Source organism: Pongo pygmaeus, chromosome 3 (genome assembly GCF_028885625.2).
Source record: "Pongo pygmaeus isolate AG05252 chromosome 3, NHGRI_mPonPyg2-v2.0_pri, whole genome shotgun sequence".
NCBI lineage: Eukaryota > Metazoa > Chordata > Mammalia > Primates > Hominidae > Pongo > Pongo pygmaeus.
The window spans coordinates 125,729,234-125,750,838 of NC_072376.2; the positions used below are offsets into that span (position 1 = coordinate 125,729,234).

The 21,605-nt window shown below is 35.8% G+C and overlaps 1 protein-coding gene across 10 annotated transcripts in view; it reads left to right on the top strand.

Annotated features, from left to right (window-relative positions):
* The window catches only part of ANK2 (ankyrin 2), a 683,028-nt gene that overhangs the window by 205,911 nt on the left and 455,512 nt on the right, over positions 1–21,605 (top strand). The gene's annotated exons all lie outside the window — the stretch shown is intronic.

Here is a 21,605-nt window from a genome sequence, read left to right on the forward strand (position 1 = left end):
TTGGTAAAAACAATTTTTATGAAAACAGATTTAAAGATGTTATAGCATTAACAATTTTTTAATTATAAGAAATGTAATATACTATAAGACTTTTCTTTCTGTAGTCTAGGCAATTATCATTGGTATCATTTGGGAATGAAAAGGTAAATAGATTGTCTCTTCCTCAAGGTATTCATTGCTGGAAAAAGGGAGGTGGAGGAAAGAAATCTGAATACAATAGACATAATAAACACATTGGGATTTGTTCACCAAAGTCATCTATTTTCTCTAAGGGCTTATGAATTTGTTTTCTGTGATCAGAACATTATCTTCATAATTACTTATAAAATTGATTGCTATAAGGTTGTCAATAAAGTGATTTGATTCTAAATAATTCAAATAGATTGCATCCATGTGGAGAATTCTCCAGATTCTACATTTAAATAAAGGGGAAGGAGGGAAGAAGGAAATATTAGACTTAAATGATGGAATGTAAAAATTCTTACTCTATTTATATCACACACACGATTTGGGGAAATCTGCTTGTATTTTTAAGTCATGAATCTCATCTAGAAGAATCCGTTTCTTTTCTAGAAGGAATCTACGAAATATTGTGAAAATCATCTCATTTGATTACAGAGGAAACAATTGCATGGTGAACTATTAGATGAGTTGTATGACACCATTAACATTGACAATCATGCAAATATCCATGATGTTTCAGGTGCAATAAATAATATATGGTGCCTTTGTACTAGTTAATAATTTAATCCAAGAACAGAAGTTATGCGAGAATGCCAAAAGAGGAGAAATCAACTTAGCTTTTTAATAAAATTGCAATTTTTAAAGCATTTCTCATTTTGCTTAGAAATTTCCTCAAGGCCTCACAAAATTCAGGTCATGTACTATTGAAGATAAGATAAAAGAAGTGGGGAATAACTTAAAAGTTTATCCTCTTTGAATAATAATTATTTAACATACATTTTCTCTACTTTGTGGCTATTATTTTGAGTGCTAAAGGAGAATTAGACAATTTTGTTAATGTTGGTAATGACATAACATTAATCATCTTGGGCTATTTTCTTTTTGTTTTTGTTTTGTTTTTTGAGACAGGGTCTCCCTCTGTCACCCAGGCTGGAGTGCAGTGGCACAATCATGGCTCAATGCAGCCTCCACCTTCCGGGCTCAAGTGATCCTCCCACCTCAGCCTGCTGAGTAGCTGGAACTACAGACATGCACCACCATGCCCAACTAATTTTTAATTTTTTTGTAGAGATGGGTTCTAACTATGTTGCCCAGGCTGGTCGTGAGCTCCTGAGCTCAAGTGATCTGCCCACCTCAGCCTCCCACAGTGCTGGGATCACAGGCATGAGTCACTGTGCCTGGCCAGCTTGGGCTCTTTTTAGAAGGGCAGATGTTTCTCTGCTTTATTATATAATTAATATTATTATATGAATATATTCCAATAAATTTTGCTTCATTTGAGACTTCCAGGTATAAAAGCTAAGTCAGAAGTTGGATAGATGAATCTTAGAATCTCGGAGGAAAGATCTGTGATTATAGTATGATAAAGGAGAACCAATTCCACTTCTTGACAAAGAAGGGAAGAATAATGATTTGGTAGTGAGCGTCAAATGTTGCTGCCAGGTCAAAGAAGATGAATGCATCAACAAACCAACTGGAGTTTTACATATAAATGTCCTCAGTAACTTTGGCAAGGGAAGTTTCGGTAGAGAAGCAGGGGTAGAAACCAGACCGGAGTAGTTTGAGAAGTAAATAAGAGATAAGGGAATGGAGTTAGCAAAAAACATAGCTTTTTGAAAATTTTGTCACGAAATAAAAGTGCGGAGAATCCAGCATCTGGATAGGTAAGTTGGGATGAGAGAGTCTTGAACATGTTTACATTTTAATGGGAACAGTGCAGAAGAAGGAGAGAGATTGGAGGTATGGGTTTCTGAAAAGGAAGGAAGTGATGGAGGAGGTGGTCTAGGAAGAGGGATTACCTATAGCCAGTGGGAAGGACAACACACACATCAACACAGCTAAGGCAATCTCTGTAGGATGCATACAGATACAGATAGGTTTGTAGATTTGGTAGGGAAAATTGAAAGGGATGTCAAGAAAAAGTTTGTATTTTCTCTGTGAAGAAGATGTGGCCAGAGTAGTTAGTGAGGATTTGAGGAAAAGGGCAAGGATTGAAGTATTGTTCGTGGAGAATGAGAGAGAAAGAGGTCAATATTAGATTAGGCAAGTATTGATGACTGGGAATTTGTAGTATCATCAAACTCCTTAAATTTATAAGTATATTATATACATGAATATTACTCTCTAAAAATCAGAAATCAGGGATAATCTGTTTTGAGGGAAGGTATAAGAAAGATTTGACTCTTCTTTTCTTAGGTCCTCAGTTTTGGTATGTGTCCTAGTAACAGCATTTTCATGGCAAAATTTAAGAACACTTTTTGACCTTGAAGAAAGGATTACTTTAACACTCCAAAATATATGTCCTTTTTGCCATGACTGAAGAGAGCCTGCTGTCCTTACCCAGGTGTCCTTAGGTAGGCACATTCTTTCTGCTCTGCTAAGCATTCGTTGGACAGTAGAGTTAGACTGAAAGTGTTAAACAGGCCCTGAAGATGAAAGACTTCAGTTTGCTAACTTTGAATTATGAGAAGGTTAATATGTCCATTTAACTAGAAACTCTAAATTTCTGCTTCCCATTTGACTTTTAGGAGTGTTTACTTGAGGGCATAGAGCTCTTTATAAGACTGAAGGGATCTTTTAGTTCAGGTACTTAAAAATTTTTTTTTTTTTTGCTGCAAAACCATTTTGAAAAATAAAATCTGGCATTAACAAAGAGAACTATTCTGATTGCAGTGGGCATGCGGGATGTGGAACCCACCCACTTATCCCTCTTCTTTCCCCTCCTCCTCATCCTACTTTCAGGAAGTTCCCCTGAGACATCCTCATTGAATCTGGTGGCTCCATTGAACATTGTTTGAAAAGTACAATTCTAGGTGATCACAACTATATTGAATTTCATCAAAACATGAAATTCTTAAGACAAATTAACTGTTGTTTGAGGATAATTTTTTTCTTTACAATTAAAACAGGCAGGTTAGTATCTACTTTAACCTAAAGTATAAATTCTTACCTTATATTGATAATTTTAGTGATAGTAGATACTAATTTTATCAAGGAAGCTCAACAAAAATCACTGCTAAATATATTACAAATCTGGGATTTGAAAGCCAAGCCCTCCTTTTAATTAATTTTGCTGATCAGGATTACCAAAGTTCGTAAATGTGGAGCCCTTCACTAAGCTCATGAGTAGAACTGTTCTTCGTTATCCTCAAAGGATAGACATATGACTGTGGCAGGGAGGATTAACTGCCTTGATATTGAGCAGCCATGAAAGCATGTAGTATGAGTTACCAGGATGTTGCTTTTCCATTAGGGTATGACTTTGCCTAGGGCTGAAAACATCCATAAAGATGGGATAGAAGTTTTCAAGAAAACCATACTTTTATGTTGGAAAGCAGAGTATTGGTAAGGTAGAAAAGCCAGTATAAGAAATGGTTAAAAGAGGGTTAAACCGGAGTATGAAGAACTTGCTAACAGAGTTATAAAGACAAATTAAAGAGAACAGTTTAACTTGAGTTATTGTTAATAGTCAGCAATGCAATGAGGTAGATATTATAACTTGGTTTTATATTTGATGAAATGGAGGCTCATACAGGTTTAGTAACTTGTCAAACTCATACGGCAAATCACCAGCAAATGTGGCAGAGCCAAAATTCAGATCCAGATCATTTTATTTTAAGACCAAAATGGGCTGGTGAAGTCAGATCCAACAAACAGACAGCTAGGATAAGATGTAGTTGAGACTGGGAGAGATATAGCCAGAAAAGGGCTGGTCTTCAAAATCAGAGAGTGCTACTCAAGTCAAATACCTGCAATGGCTCACTGAGAAAAAAGTGTCTTTGAGAGTCCAATGAAGGTTTATATCCTTAGTCACTTCCTCTCAACCTTCCCTCTAAATACTGTAATGATTAGAGGACTGTCTCTGCAGGGCTTAGGACTTATGCCACCAAAAGCTGTTAATACTGAGGTCAGATAGGAAGATCTCTGGCTGGCTGAGGACTCCCCATGGTTTTCCTGACTTTGTAAGTCTGGCGCATTGATTGGGAGTGGGGGGCCCTTTCATTCCGAAACTCATTTCCTGCTGAAGGTGAAGCAGCTCAGTCTGGCCAGTTTCCCTGCCATCTTCTATTCTGCTGTATATCCCTGAGCCACACATTAAGATCTGTACCTACTGGCACATGAAATCTTGTTCTAGTTATATAGAAGAAAATCACAAAAGGAAATGAGAATAATTAAAAGGGTTAAATATGAAATCATATGGACCAGATATAAAATTTTGTCTCAAGTTTTTAAAAGTTATTTTCAAGGCCTAGGAGGACCACTGGGACGACTGGAAGAAAATAGCAAAGACTAAACTTTTTAGATACTGGGGAATAGAATACCTTGCATTAACGTGATTATTGATAAGTGTATATTTCTGTTCGCATGTGGTGCCAAAAATCTTTTGTGTACTTCAGTGGTGTTAATTTCCCATCTACTTGTGTAAACTAGGTGTAATCTTTGAGCCATTTCCTGAAGTGATGGAATATTCACCCTTTGTTCTGGTCAATAATTGTAACATAATTTGCTTAAATTTAGGTAACTGAAGCTTGATATTTTCTGGAATTATTTTTCCTGAAGAATATACATAATTGGGAGTAATGATAGAGTTAAGTTTGTCCATCTTAATCCATTTATTAAGTGTTTCTAACCATCAAATCAAATGGGAGATTTCTAGTCTCTCATCTAAACTTAATAGATATCTTATCCTTGTATTACTGTAACTGTATTTTATATGCAGTTCTTGTGACCACAGAAAATAATCCTCTTTTGTTTCCTACTATTTTTTTGTTTTGTTATGTTTTGTTTTGGGTTAAAATGGTTTATAATCTACATTAAAACTCTTTTCTGTCCTTATATGAAAAAAGATGAAAATGAAAACTCAATAAACCAAAGTAGCACGGATTTTTCTGAAAGAAAAGAACTGAATTTTGGGGAAAAAGTATTCACTCTGTGATGAGTGTTTCTGTACCCTACCTGGAATCAATTCCTTATTTTGTGGTCAGTCTATGTATAGCACAGACTGTGTCGAAGGTATTGGTATCTGATAAAAGTGAACAAAGTTCGAATGAGCTCATCCATTTTTTTACTTTTTTCAAAGCAAAGATTTTTTTCTTCCTTTCCCACAATTTCTCCATTTAATTCATACACATTAATTGTAATTCTAGAAATGCTAGTAATTCTCTATTATAGTTACTATGATGGTCATAGAATTAATTAAGGGTACAACAGTAAAATTTGTGTTAATTATTATCAACCATATTAGTGTTTAAAATTTTGCAAACAAGTAAATAATAGAATAAGCATAAATTTCTACAAACTTATATGAATCACAGTGATCGCCAATGTCTGCATTTACATGCTTAGAGGCAAAACATATAAAGAAACAGGAACTTAGCCTAATCAGTGAACTAAATCTGAAAATACTGATCTCACAGAAAAGATCATGCCCTCCTCAGCGTGAATCTGGCCCTCTTCATTTTGCTTTCCTCAGCTGGGGCTGTTCAGTGGTGCAAAGAAAACATTGTAAAATGCTTACAGCTTTTAGAAGTGCTTCTGAGTTCTTTAAATAATGGTAAGAGTTGCAAATCTTATAGGAAGGACCTGTCACAGAAAAGCTTTATTCAGTTGCACAGGGAATGGTGAACTCGTTACTGAGAGCTGCGCTAAAGAGAAATACTTATAAGAAAGGGGTACTGAAGTATTCATTATCGTAAAACTTAAAGAGAACAAATGGGTGTTTCATTGCACATCTAAACCTAATATCTGTAAAGGGGGTCTGTGGCAGCCAGCAGAGGGAGAAAGTGAAATTCTGCAGACGGATAAAAAGGAACTTTCAACACCCAGCTTATTTTTTTGGCAGAGATTCAATGCACTGGGAATTGTCCAGCAAAATGGGTTGCACTTGGCAGATCTGCAAATATGCATATTTCTGCTCAGTACAATCAGGCAAACATAGAGACTTCCAGAGGAACTAATTATCTTTTGTCTTTTTTACCTTAGAAAGAGGATAATATTTGGAAGACAACTATTAAGAGATTTTAGAGGCAATGTTTAAAAAAATGTTGAAAGAGAATTCTATATTTAGCCTTCTTTTAAAAAGTTTTTAATACCCATTTGTGCTCCCAAAATAATTTATCATAATTGGCAGAAGCTCAAACCATTTGGTTTATAATTTGAAGACTTTTGTTTATTATTTGCCATTTGCTTTTTTTTTTTTTAGATGGAGTCTCGCTCTGTCGCCAGGCTGGAGTGCAGTGGCACGATCTCAGCTCGCTGCAACCTCCGACTCCCGGGTTCAAGCAATTCTCCTGCCTCAGCCTCCCGAGTAGCTGGGATTCCAGGCATGAGCCACCATGCCCAGCTAATTTTTGTATTTTTAGTAGAGATTTTAGTAGAGGCGGGGTTTCACCATGTTGGCCAGGATGGTGCTTTTTTTTTTTTTTTTTTTTTTTTTGAGAGATGATATATCTCGGCTGGGCGCGGTGGCTCACGCCTGTAACCCCAGCACTTTGGAAGGCTGAGGCGGGCGGATCACGAGGTCAGGAGATGTGGTTAACCAATCTAGTTAGCCATCCTGGCTAATACGGTGAAACCCCGTCTCTACTAAAAATACAAAAAATTAGCAGGGTGTGGTGGTTGGCGCCTGTAGTCCCAGCTACTCGGGAGGCTGAGGCAGGAGAATGGGGTGAACCCGGGAGGCGGAGTGTGCAGTGAGCGGAGATCGAGCCACTGCACTCCAGCCTGGGCAACAGAGCGATATATCTCACTATGTTGCCCAAGCTGGACTTGAACTCGGGCTCAAGAGATCCTCCCACTTCAGCCTGTTGAATAATAGCTGGGACTATGGGTGCGTGCCCACACCTGGCTGCCATTATCAATATATTTTTAAACAAACTTTGTTGCTATGTTTTTCCTTATTATGTTGTCATTGACACTAGGGAGAAGCTAAAGTTGCTCTATATAATATGTTTTGTCAGGTCATTGAGTAAAAAAAGAAAAAAGCTATGTACATCAGATATTTAGAGAATATTTGAGTTAGCTAGAAAAATAGTTTAAGTTTTTAAAGTGAGTTAGCTAAAAATACATCTATTTAATTGATTATTGTGCTAATAATTATGTCTTCTTTGTTGTTAAGAAAGTGATGTGGGCTGGGCGTGGCGGCTCACGCCTGTAATCTCAGCACTTTGGGAGGCCGAGGCAGGTGGATCACGAGGTCAGGAGATCGAGGCCATCCTGGCTAACACAGTGAAACCCCGTCTCTACTAAAAATACAAAAAATTAGCCAAACGTGGTGGCGGGCGCCTGTAGTCCCAGCTACTTGGGAGGCTGAGGCAGGAGAACGGTGTGGACCCGGGAGGCGGAGCTTGCAGTGAGCCGAGATGGTGCCACTGCACTCCAGCCTGGGTGACAGAGTGAGACTCCGTCTCAAAAAAAAAAAAAAAAGAAACTGATGTGGCACTTTAGGGACGGCAAGTGCAGTTCAAAACAAATTTTCCACTTTGTGACGAATATTTTTTAAGTGACAACAATTGGAAAAAAAGGAGGAACCGGTTATGTGAGCCAGTTTTTTCCAAACATACTTATTTTCTATGAAAAGACGACCAAACCCTGATACCCTGATAAAACATATTACTTTAGAAGCCATTTATTCCTACTTAAAAGTTCCCAAGCAAAATTTCACTTGTGTAATATTGAATTTAAGAAAATGAATCTAGTTGCCATTTTTTGAGTTTGGTAACGGGCGGTGTATATTGTGATTTTCCTATCCCTCCCATTTTCTTATAAGTGGGGAATCCCAAAGTAAAAATATGTATTCCCAGAAAAGTAACCTGGAAAATATCACACAATTATGAGAGCGTAATAGAGGATAGACCACACTATGGTTTCTAGAAGACCAAATTTGTGAGCAGCCTAATTTATTTTGATATTATTAGGAAGAAGTCAGCCATGTGACCAGAGTGAAGTAGAGATATGTATATGTAAATTAAATAATTTTTAGGTTCTAGTCCCAGTTACTTGGGAGGCTGAGGTGGGAGGATAGCTAGAGCCCAGGAGTTCAAGTCCAGCCTGGGCAACATAGTGAGACCATGTCTCTAAAATAAATAAATAAATAAATATTAAAAAATAATTTTCAGGTTCTAGAAATGACTACATCTAGGAAGACATGATGTAATGAATGTTGGTGGGGGTAGGGTGGGGTGGGGGAAGCACTAGACTGAAAATCCCCTCAAGTCTCTAAGGTTTTTTCCAAATTTATAATTTTATGTTATAATATGTAGATGATTGGAACAAGGTACACTACATAGGCTCAGGATGCCTATGTAACCATAAAAAAACTCATATTAGCTCGAGTGGTAGAGTACAGAGTTCTTCATATCTATTGTTGCTAGGATCAATCCCATTCTAACCGTCCAAATTATTTGATAATAGCATAGTGCTATATTAAATATTACTTGAATATTAAAATTTATGTAAATGGCCAGTAATGGGTACTTAATTACCTTTCTGTAATGTAGAGTTTTACGGTACAATGAAGCTTATTGTAAAGGATTTTGACTAGTATAATTATTTTTCCTGTTGAATACATAAAGTCAATATTATCAGTCTCTCTGTGTTACCCAGGCTTGCCTTGAACTCCTGGGCTCAAGGGATCCTACCACCTCAGCCTCCTGTACACAGTATACTTTAATGTTGAAACAATTGATTTTACTTTGTACTTTTACTTATTCCAAACTTTCTTAATACTGTGTTTCTGATCAGGATTAATTTTTGAATAATACATTTTGAAACTATATGTTTTTGAATTTTGCTCAGTTAAGTTTTGGAATCTGTATATGAGTTTAATACCTTGAATTCTCTGGATGGTTAAAAAATATGTTTATAGCCTCTCTTTCCCTCATTTGTACAAATTTACAGATTGCCTCATCTATAAACTTGTTAGATATGCGTCATAAAGTTGTACAGATATACCTATTTTTGTTCAGTAACTTGAAAGCCCTATTTGGAAATCATAGAGAAGTTATAACATAGTGCATGGACTAGAGTTTGAAAGAGATCCAAACCTTATAAAAATGAGTCAATTTGCCATGGAATTTAGATAAATACAGCATTTTGAAATATTTTTTCTATATATATTTTTAAATATTAGATAACTTTTCTTGGATATTTATCCTGTCTTTTTTTTGACGGGAATATTTTGTTGAGTAATAGTAACATCTATAATTCTTACTTTCTACTAAGGAACTCAGGCACATCACACTTTGAGATAGTTTTTTTGGGGTTTCTTTTTAGGTAGATTTTTATTATCCTCATTTTGTGAAAGTGGAAACGGGCTTCTGTAACTTGTTTGGGTCACATCAGTGGTGGTTCAAGTAGACTTCAAATCCACCTGTCTGACTCCAAAACTCATGCTTTTAATGATCAAGTCAAACTATAACTTACGTATCTAAATACATCTATAATTGTTTTATATAAAGATAATAATGAAAAACCCATTTGTGTTACTGTTATTATATCAGTCATTTACAAAATTGGCGTAGGGTAAAATTAGGTGTGCATATGGTATCTAAAGTGAACTAAAATCTGGCTGGGCATCGTGGCTCACGCCTGTAATCCCAGTACTTTGGGAGGCTGAGGTGGGCAGATCACTTGAGGCCAGGAGTTGGAGACCAGCCTGGCCAACATGATGAAACCCGTCTCTATTAAAAATACAATAAAATTAGCCAGGCATGGTGGCACAAGCCCGTAATCCCAGCTACCCGGGAGGCTGAGGTAGAAGAATCACTTGAACCCAGAGGAGGAGCTTGCAGTGAGCCGAGATGGCGCCACTGCACTCCAGCCTAGGTGACAGAGCAAGACTCCGTCTCAAAAAAAAAAAAAAAGAAAAGAAAAAAAAGTGAACTAAAATCTGATTTTTCCCTTATTTGCTTACTTTTCTTTCTGTGATCTGAGGAAAACAAAATGACCCAGCCCATGTGGCTTCATATTGGGAAGAAGAGGCACCCACTGTTTCCTAAAATTTAGAGCTAGAAGGGGCTGGAAAGAGCCGATCCTACCCCTGTTTTTCAGAATCAAATTCCTGTATCACAGTTGAAATGATTGTCAAGGGTAAGAACATAATGTTTGTCCATTGGGGGAAAAGTCTGTTGGGGATACCTGAAGAATACATGAATTTGAAGATGTGAATTCTATTTTTGGAAAGCTTAATGCAGCAGAGGCTGATATAATGGAAAGTGACGGCTGCCTCTGGGGCTGAGTCCCCATGACTACCGCTTTCTCCTGAATAATTACTGGAAAATACATCTAGACTAAAGTTTATGACTAAATTTAGGGCCTATATGTTCTGATTTTCCTCAGATAATAAGGCTGTGAGTTCTACTGAATTGAACTGAGTTACAGAAATTAGATTTTCATGCCTTTCCTGGTTGTTACTGTTCTTTATACAGCTTACATATTTTTTAGAGCAGGGATCTTCTTAACTTCAGGATCCTCAGGGACTCAAAGTTCACGATGGGAGCTCAGCAGATGTACTGGGATAGACAAATAAATGGTATTTGTGTACATCAAACTTGATCTAAAGACCACTTTACCAAGAACATGAGGCCCAACAGAAAAATAAGACTTTAAATAGATGTTTTTAAAGGATAAGTTTCAAAGAAAAATATAAAATGGGGTCTATTTTAAATTTTAAAGACTGGTAGCAAGATAGTATGAATTATTTTTTCGTTTGGCCAGGTGCAGTGGCTCATCCCTATAGTCCCAACGCTTTGGGAGGCCGAGCTGGGTGCATCGCTTGAGTCCAGGAGTTCAACACCAGCCTCAGCAATGGGGTGAATCCCTGTCTCTACAAAAAATATACAAAAAAATTAGCTGGGCATGGTGGCATACACCTGCAGTCTCAGCTACTTGGAAGGCTGAGGTGGGAGGAGCCCTTGAGCCTGGAGGATGAGGCTGCAGTGAGTCGAGATTGCACCACTGCACTCCAGCCTGGGCAACAGAGCGAGACTCTGTTTCAAAAAATAAATCAATAAATAAATAATAAATACTTTTTTTTCAGTTTATTTTTGGATTTAATCTTGAGTTTGCTTTCATTATTGAGGCTTTGCAATTTTATTTCTGGGCACATGAATTTGCTTAGTATAATTATTATGTAAGTATATACTTACTATAACATTTGTCTTTTATCACAGAATTTTATATATGAAACATAAAAAATTAATATATGCAAAAAGTTTTCCATTCCTGCGTAACTCTTTGGTGTTTTTAATTGTCAGATGTTATTGATATTTAGCTGCTGCATTGAGAAAAACTGTTGTGTGAGTTTCATTAGGAACACTTTTACACTGTTGGTGGGACTATAAGCTAGTTCAACCATTGTGGAAGTCAGTGTGGCGATTCCTCAGGGCTCTAGAACTAGAATACCATTTGACCCAGCCATCCCATTACTGGGTATATACCCAAAGGACTATAAATCATGCTGCTATAAAGACACATGCACACATATCTTTATTGCGGCACTATTCACAATAGCAAAGACTTGGAACCAACCCAAATGTCCAACAATGATAGACTGGATTAAGAAAATGTGGCACATATACACCATGGAATACTATGCAGCCATAAAAAGTGATGAGTTCGTGTCCTTTGTAGGGACATGGATGAAATTGGAAATCATCATTCTCAGTAAACTATCGCAAGGACAAAAAACCAAACACCGCATGTTCTCACTCGTAGATGGGAATTGAACAATGAGAACACATAGATACAGGAAGGGGAACATCACACTCTGGGGACTGTTGTGGGGTGGGGGGAGGGGGGAGGGATAGCATTAGGAGATATACCTAATGCTAAATGACAAGTTAATGGGTGCAGCACACGAGCATGGCACATGTATACATATGTAACTAACCTGCACATTGTGCACATGTACCCTAAAACTTAAAGTATAATAATAATAATAATTAAAAAAATAAAAGTATCAGAAATAAATCTTTGGCATGTAAAGACGCAAAAAAAAAAAGATAAAAAGTTATTGTTAAACTACCTAGTAAAAATATATTTGTTTTATAGCTTAAACAGGACCATTTACTTGTGGATTTTGAATGTTACAATTCCTGAGTTAATAAACCAGTCACATGAATCTGTAGGATTTTTGTGTTCTGACACGGTTCTGATGAGGAAATGGGCTAATATTAAACCTAATAGTTTATGGATATAAGTGACAAAAATCTGCCAAATTCAGTTATTGAAAGTTACTGCACTAAATGCACTATACTAAAGCATCTTAATAACTGAGCAGGACTGTGAGCCTCAGTGATAGAAAATAGCAGAATGTGGGGTTATTAATCAAAATCACCTTTAATGTGCATCATAATTCTACATCTAAATTACAGTTATGAAGCAGAGGAAACTGATCTGTAAAAACTTGAATAATCAATGCGTAAATAAAATTCCTGCCTTTAATCTATTAAATATTTAAGTATTTCAATGAAACATTTGTAGTCTGTATATTTGGTAGCAGTTTGGATAGCGATGTTACTGCGAGTAAAAGTGTCAACTTTCTACCAAGACCTCATTCTCCTTAATGGCTGGGATTGAGTCCCTTTAATATCTCCCATTCCTAGCACAAGGTCAGACACCTTAAAAAAGTAAAAAGCAAACAAAACCCCAAAACTCTGATACACATTTGTCAGATAAATGAATAGGTGAGAATTTATGAGAATATATTCAACTCAATGTATTTTAATAAGCAATTTAATTATCAAATTATATATCTCATTATATATAAAGTACTGTGATAGATACTTCAGTGGCATTAAGATGTCTTAAACAGGGCCCTGATTTTAAGGAACTTAGAATCATAAAGAAAATATATAGGGACAACTTAAATTCCAGTGCCATAAATGCTATGGGAGCAGAGAGGCATGGCTTGAATAAAGACCAATGGATGTTCTGGAAATTAGGAAATGCATATGCAAAGGCAGGGGGATGTGTGAAACATGCAAATTCCAGAGCAGCAAGTCATTCCAGATAGCTAGACCTCATGGTTTGTGGACAAGATAGGTTTGAGCTGTGGTGTCCAAGAACCACACAACTGCTTTATGCTACCAACTTTCTGCTAAAGTGACAAGCACCACAATGAAAAAGAGCTTCTAACAGACTCTTTATTGATAACCCTCTTGGATCTAAAATGCATTCCTTTTCATATTACACCCTGGTCAATTCTACAAACTTTTAATGCTCCCAATTTCCAATGTTGTTGCTTATTCTCCTATTTAAGATTTTGCTTTATAACTTTAGATTTGATGTCCTGAAGCAATATACTTATCCTCCACCACCAACACTGCCATGATTGGAATTCCTGTGGCTGATACAAACTGTAGGACTAGACTGGAGGTAAAAATTGGAAAGAAAAAAAGGTGGAGCTCAGTTCATGACGGACCTTTATTCCATGTGTTACATGTTGAAAGTCTAAAGAGAAAGAAGTGGCAGTGACAATAAACCTCAACTGTTTGGTTATTAAGATATATTATTAGATGACATACATATCTTGGGGATTTATCATGGTTCAGCATTGAATCCTTACTTTGTAGGCTCAGAAACTAAGTTTTTCAGTGCACTAAGAAGAGAGCAGTCTCTTAGGGGTGAATTCACATTAAGTAACCTCACAGGAAGTGATGTATAATATGGACTTTCAGTATGTATTGTCACATAAAATTTGAATAGTTGTGCCAAATTAATTTGGTGTTCTGACTTTATGGGTCGATAAAACTATGTGGGAACAAAATACTAGCCAACAGGTTTTTACATAAGCACGAGACCAGAAGAAGGGGAAACAATAATATAATTTGATTGTCAATGGCATCAGTCTAGTACCTCAAAGCACTACCTTCATAAAAAAGATTTTCTGGCTACCAGGATTGGAGCGCTGGAGATTTGGGGCCTGCTTATTGCTTCCTTTGCTTGGACTGGCACTATCAACATCTTTCTTCTCTGACCCTGCTTTACCTGTCAGTTCTTTACGTATGCTTTTAGTCAAAGCATTCTTCTGAGTAGTCACCTATTCAAAAGGTAAATGGGTTTTATTACACAGGCCATCTGACTGATCAGGGGCAGCTTCCTGGAAAAGTCTTGAGAAGGGCTCTGAGCTCAGCCAAGCTCAGTGGACTAGCATGCTCCTGAGGTGATGGTTGAAGTCTGCTCCAGCTCAGGGAGGGTGGAATGAAGATAGCTTGATGCATTTGGCATCTTGCATAAATAATTCAGGTTATGAAAGCACCCGAAAGAACATAAGTGGGAAAGTGACATCAACAAGTTTTCATTTAGTGAAAAAAAAAAAGATGATCAAGTCACCTTCCCAGATTTGTCGCACCCACTCTCACTCTGAATGTAAGCTATTTGACAGTAGTGGGGAGACATGGCGGAAACATCCAAGTCCGGACACTAGTTTTCTATGATCGCCTTCACCATGGCTGCTGCATTTGTTGTCTGAGTGAATATTATTTTTCCTGTTTGAAGAATAGAGAGGGGAATGATGCCACACTCTAACAAATAAAACTAAAAAGCATGGCGGTAATATTAATGATGCGATCTACTGTCTTCTTAAGTGTTTTGAATGTTATTTAGCATATCAACAGAATGAATAGTTTTGGATTGCAAATGATTTTTTGTATCCTTTAATTTTCATGCTGTTTGCTTTCTGTTTTTGAAAATTTGTTGAAGATTTTCCTTGACAGTTTGTTTTTCTAAATTCCCACTTGTTTGTTTGCTTGGCTGTTGTTTGTTTGGCTACTTCTCGAACGTGGAATTCATGTTTGCATATGATTATATCTGCATAATTATTTGAGTTTATATATAGCTAATCAGGGGTGGTAATATGCTCTGCTTTAATTGACCCCTGATTACTTCTGTTTTCTATGGAATTTCTATTTTCTTTCAATTTTTAGTTAATAAAGAGTTATTTATCATTTTCCACATGGAAATACCCTTTTAAGCCTGACTAAAGTAGACCTTTTCTCAGCTTAGAAGAAATTTCTTAGTATACTGGAATATGCATACTAATATCATCTTCCACCTTTAGCTCCATATTGACAATTGGCAATAGCATCTTTTGTATTAGATGGATTTGTAGGTGATAGTGAAGACTTGTAGCAGTTACATGGAGCAGGGTATAGCATTAAAGCAATTTATTATTTTATAATTTGTACCTCCATTAGTGTTACTCAGCTTTTATCTCTTTATCACAGTTATTTTTATTTGTACATGTTAACTATTTTTAATGTATATAAAAACAAGCATTATTTTAAATTAAAAACTCTATAGAAACTCACTCGTTGATGGTCATTAGTGTCGGTTGAAGTCCAACGTGTCAGGTAAGGAAATAAAACAATTAGTTTATTTTATGAAAGCCAATTTAATATAATTAATGTATATACTAATTTTCATGTATATTTATTTTTAATGTGCCTAAGTATTAACAGTGTGAGATACATAAAACTTTCAATATTCTCTTTATTTTTCATAAGACAAATGAAATAAGTATAATACCAAATTTATTTTCCTTAACAAAAAGTAACAAGTAGAAAATTCGTAAACCAGCATTTTATTTAAACTCCTGTCATAGAAAATAATCATTTCTTTGCTTTAATTTTACTAAGTGTTTTGCAAATGTAGCAGTGTGGCCAAACAAATGTTCCAGTTGAGAAATACAAAAGCGAACTTTAAATGCATTATATCTGCCATTAATGAAAATGGAATATCTTAATGCAAGAATAAATATCACTTTGATTAGTAAATCTGTCAGCCTAACTATAGCTTTTCTTTCTTATAGCTATTAATAATTTATTATATTTAGAGTTGAATAATAATTTATTATATTTAGAGTTGAATAATAATTTATTATACTTAGAGCTGAATAATAACATTATGGAATTTTAGATTTCTTGGGAAGGGCCTTTTCAGATCATTTGGTCCAATGATATTATTTTAAGTATTATAGGAGTAAAAGTTCTTCCTCTCTCCAGTTAGTGGCAAAATTAGGTCTGGAACTCGTCTCTCGCCTCTAAGCCCAGGACTCTTTTTCACCACTCTATATTGCCTCTGATTTATGTGGCATGTAATAGCCACTAACCCTTTATAAGACACAAAGTCAATCTGCATTTGTAATGTTTAATGAGAAGACTCAGCTCATTCTTCTTTTTAACCAATGTTTATAAAACATACTGTGTGCTGGCAACAACTACTGAGATGGTTTTAGGGAGAGACATGATCTCATGACATTAGAGTGGGAAATGTCCATATATACTGCCTTCCTATAGCCAAATAAAATGTGTTTTCCATCAAAAAACCAGTTAAGAAACAATAAAAGTTTCCAAAATATTATACATATACCAGAGGATGTAGAATATAACACTAAAGAGACAAAATGCATTTTATTTCTATGTTTTAAAAATCTGAACAAAGTACAACAGTCTTTAAGGATCTTTGATTGTTTAAACATGTACTTTACTTTTACTTATAAATAATATAAATTGAACATTAATATTTTAAATTCTCTTGGATTTCCACAGGTTTTACCATATTAGTTATAAATAGTGTGCAGTTCAGCACAGATAAGCCATTTATTTGCTTACTTTCCTTATATAGTGTGTATTTTCATACTGCCATCAATGATGGTCTCTTCTATTCTCATTTAGTTGAACCCTCATATTCACTATACCGTATTGCACATACATGTACTTGAGGATCAGGGATGCCCTCTTGTGCCTCACCTCCCACTTTTATTGCTTTGAATGCCAAATAGAAAATAGTTAAATATTATATTTAAAGTTAACCCTGAATTAAAGCTGTTGTGTAGCTCATGGATCTCTGATAAAATATTCAGGGAATTTTATTTATTTAAACACATCATGTTATCAGAGTATTTTTAATGGTGATTAGTCCAAATGAATAATTTTATGTATTGTTTTCTTTTCCTTTCTTTTTTTTTTTTTTTGAGGCAGGGTTTCGCTGTATTGCCCAGACTGGAGTGCAGTGGTGCAATCTCGGCTCAATCAATCCTCTCATCTCAGCCTTCCAAGTAGCTGGGGCTACAGGCATGTGCCATGCCCTGCTAATTTTTGTATTTTTTGTAGAGACGGGGTTTTGACATGTTGCCCAGGCTGGTCTTGAATTCCTGAGCTTAAGCAATTCTCCTGCCTCGGCCTCCCAAAGTGCTGGGATTACAGGCATGAGCCACTGCACCTGGCTGATTCTGTGTATTATTTTCTTACGAGAAATATTTTCTGCATTGTTTCTTTAGGTTTTTTTTTTTTACTGTTCTATAATCTGACATTCTAAAAGTATAAATTATTTTGAGGATTGTGAGGTACCATTCCTCTAATTATTTTTTAAAGAGATGGGGTCTTGCCATATTGCCCAGGCTGGAGTGCAGTGGCAATTCACAGGTGCAATCATAGCACACTACAACCTCCAACTCCTGGGCTCAAGTTATCCTCCTGCCTCAGCCTCCAGTGTATCTGGGACTATAGGCACATGCCACTACACTTGACTTCTAATTTTTCTCAAAACTTCAAGGGAGAATTTAAAATACCATTCTATTTTTTTTTTTGCTTTATCTACTATTTTTTCCTGTGTTTAAATGTTTATGATCATGGCTGCTAAGAAAAGTTTATTACTTTTTCATTGTCAAATGTCAAATAGCATGATCTTCTGTGGATACTACTTAGAATTTATAATAATTAGGCTTTAATTCATTTGTCTTTGAATATGTTTTTCTGGGAACTGACAACTGACAGGTACCAGATGGAATAAAACTCTGGTCTGAAAGAAGTTTCTGATGCTGGTAACCAGCTCCAGTTCTGTTTAGCATTATGGCCTTGAACAACTGACTAACATCTTTGGACCTATTTCCTGAGTTGTTAAATGAAGAAGTAGAACTGGATAACTTCCACAGTTCCTTTTGATTCAAATATTGTAATTCTTGAAATTGTAGGGCTACTCTAACTCATCTACACTGGTGTAGGTGTGCCCACATACACCAGTTTCTAGAACCTTTGGTTTCCTTTAACTGCAGATTTAGAGAGGGGAGACTGGCTCTTTCTTTCAGAGTTTTTAGGACAGAAAGCATTTTTTGAGTAGATCTGTATTGAGCTGCACTTTGGTTATCCTCACACTAACCTCTCTAATTTTCTTAAGTGGTTGTTCAATTCTCCTTTTCATGTAGCCCAAGGGTCCTATATATGGCTTATGGTGTCACATTCAATCTGTGACTGGGTTTTTTTTACTATCCACATGGGCCGCATTTAACAAAATAATTGACAAGGAATATTTACCAACAATGAAATCCTGTTCATCTGATTTAGCCCAACTAGGCTGAATGCTGAAAAACTTTTACCTTCAGCAATGTTCTCAATACTCTGTAGAAAATTGATACAAAGAAGTAAAAGACAGGGGATTTGATTTAAAGATACTACAGTGCATATTCAATAATGTAGTTCTGCTGGGAAATATTTGAGACAGTAGCATAGACTGTTTAGCCTTGTGTGACAGAGTCAAAGATGGGGTAAGTCAGTTATTTTGAGCAAAGATTTCATATAGAGCTTATTTGAATATGAAAAGGAAGGTCCTAGAAGCTTGATGTAATAATCAGTGTAGACAATTCAATCTTATTGTTGTATTTAACCTATTTAACTATGGTCAAAAGCTGAAAAACAACTTTAATTGAAAATGACTCTCTAATATTCCTTGTTACTGACACCAACCTAGCAAAAACACAAGCTACAGTAGAAGAGGAAATAAAGTTCTTATTTTAGGTTATCTCCTCTGTTTCTATTATTATAAAAGATAAGTTGTTTATATTGTGTCTTAAAAGAAAAGATAATATCTTACATAATGCTAGGATTTTTTTTCTAGCTACAAAAAATACCTTGAATTTATTATTAGACATGCGTAGATTTAAATGTCACAAGATATGTACTTCCAAAATAGAGGTGCAGTTTCATCAATCAGCATACTGTAGTGGACACATTATTCTATCTTTAACATTTTTATATTTTGACATTTAGTAGCACTAGATTCAAAGCTAATCCCACTCAACACATAGCACTAAACTAGACATCAGTGAAATTAAATACATTTTTATTCCAATACTTTAAAAATTGCTCTAAGGGATAAAATTGAAGAGTTATTTTAAAATGTTTTTAATGTTGTTGCTTCATTGCCTTTTTCAAATATAATGGTAAAACATTTGCCCTAGTAGAGTGATGTATGTAGTGGGTACTTAATCTGCTAACTAAAATGTTAAGCTCTATACTGTGGAATTCCTTTCAAAATGAGGCTGATTATAAAGCTAAATGTTGCTGTATTTTTTTTTAAATGAGCACCTGTCTAATGAAATCCCCCAAAATAACAAGCTCAAGTGATACATAAAATTGGGGAAAAATAACATGAGCTAGATATTTTTGAAAAGAAAGAAAGACTGTCTTTTGCAAATATGAATTATATATTAAGCAAAAAATTCACGACTGCTCTAAAATTAGAATGTTCATTTTAAGTACTCCCAAAGGGCCAAGTGCTGAAATTTGAACAGTGAAATGAACAAAATGGGAACTAAAATATTAACATTAAGCAATCTCTTGAGTAAAGTTGTAAAAAATAGTATTGGTCACTTTTACTATGTTGTTAAGTTTTAGATATTGGAATAGAGAGGAAGGAGGAATTTGGAAAGGAATATAATAAAACGCCCAGATTCTTGGAATTTGATTCAAACCAGAAGGAAATGATCTCTGAAATTCAGCACAGATTTTAAAATAATAATTCTTCCAGTTGTGAAACACTTTAGTCGCACCTCTGCTTTAATGACTTGGAAGATAATTCTTCAGTGTAAAAAATGAAGAATGATATGTAAAAATGATTTTAAAGTTAGTTAAAAAGGTGAAGATATACTGACATTTTGAAACTAAGGGCTCTTTTAGATTTCTTGAAACATCTCTGAAAGATGTGAGCTGGCTGGCGCAGTGGCTCACGCCTGTAATCCCAGCACTTTAGGAGGCCGAGGCGGGGGGATCATGAGGTCAGGAGTTCAAGACCAGCCTGGCCAACACGGTGAAACCCTGTCTCTACTAAAAATACAAACATTAGCTGGGTGTGGTGGTGGGCGCCTGTAATCCCAGCTACTTGGGAGGCTGAGGCAGAGAATTGCTTGAACCCGGGAGATGGAAGCTGCAGTGAGCCGAGATCGCACCACTGCACTCCAGCCTGGGAGACAAGGCAAGACCATCTCAGGAAAAAAAAAAAAAAGAGAAACAGAAAAAAAGAAAAAAAAGATGTGAGCTGTATATTTATGGGTAACACTTCATCTTAGATAACCAGTACATATTCTGGCTACTGCTGGGTGAGAAAACAGCTTTTTAAAAGCTGACTTATCAATATTGTGATAGCCCCATTTAGAAAACAAATATTTAATAATAAGGAAATTGTTAAATTTTGAAACACCTACAAAATTAGATATTATGTAGCCATTTAAAAGTAGCTTTTAAAGAAATTGTAATGACAGGAAAAAAGTCCACTACAAATAATTTTAAAATTTAGGATGTAAAAAAGTATATCCAACATGCTCTCAATTATGTTATTTATATGCATAGAAAAATGCAAAAGAAATACATATATGACAGTAGTGGTTTTTATCTGGATACCTATAATTTTTCTTCATACTTTAATTTCAAATTTTTCTTACATTAAATATTTATTACTTTTTTTTTTTTTTTTTTGAGACAGAGTCTTGCTCTGTCGCCCAGGCTGGAGTGCAGTGGTGCGATCTCAGCTCATTGCAAACTCCACCTCCCCAGTTCATGCCATCCTCCTGCCTCAGCCTCCTGAGTAGCTGGCACTACAGGTGTCTGCCACCATACCCGGCTAATTTTTTGTATTTTTAGTAGAGACGAGATTTCACCGTGTTAGCCAGGATGGTCTTTATCTCCTGACCTCGTGATCTATCTGCCTCGGCCTTCCAAAGTGCTGGGATTACAGGCGTGAGCCACCGCACCTGGCCATTTATTACCTTTTATAATTAGAAACTACATTTTTAAAAGCTTGCTGATTTCAAAGATCACTGTAAATTACAGTAGTGAAAATAATCATTGTTGAGTTTGTGATAAAAGCTAGTTTTTTGAAATGTACAAGAAAGAAAAGAGCAAAGAATGCAAAAAATACCTAGATTAACCTGAAACAGGTCAAATGCTTCAGTTTGTCTCTCAAGTACAGCAGCCACTGTCTTAGAAGAATAATATCCATCTGTTTTCTATCTGCTACAGTACATTGCATAACATTTTTAGAAATATGCATGTTTCCTTTTACCGTTGATACAAAAGATATATCTGCATAATGTAGATCCTATTGACTATAGAAATTATGTCCTGAAAGAAAAATTTCACTTGGTTGAA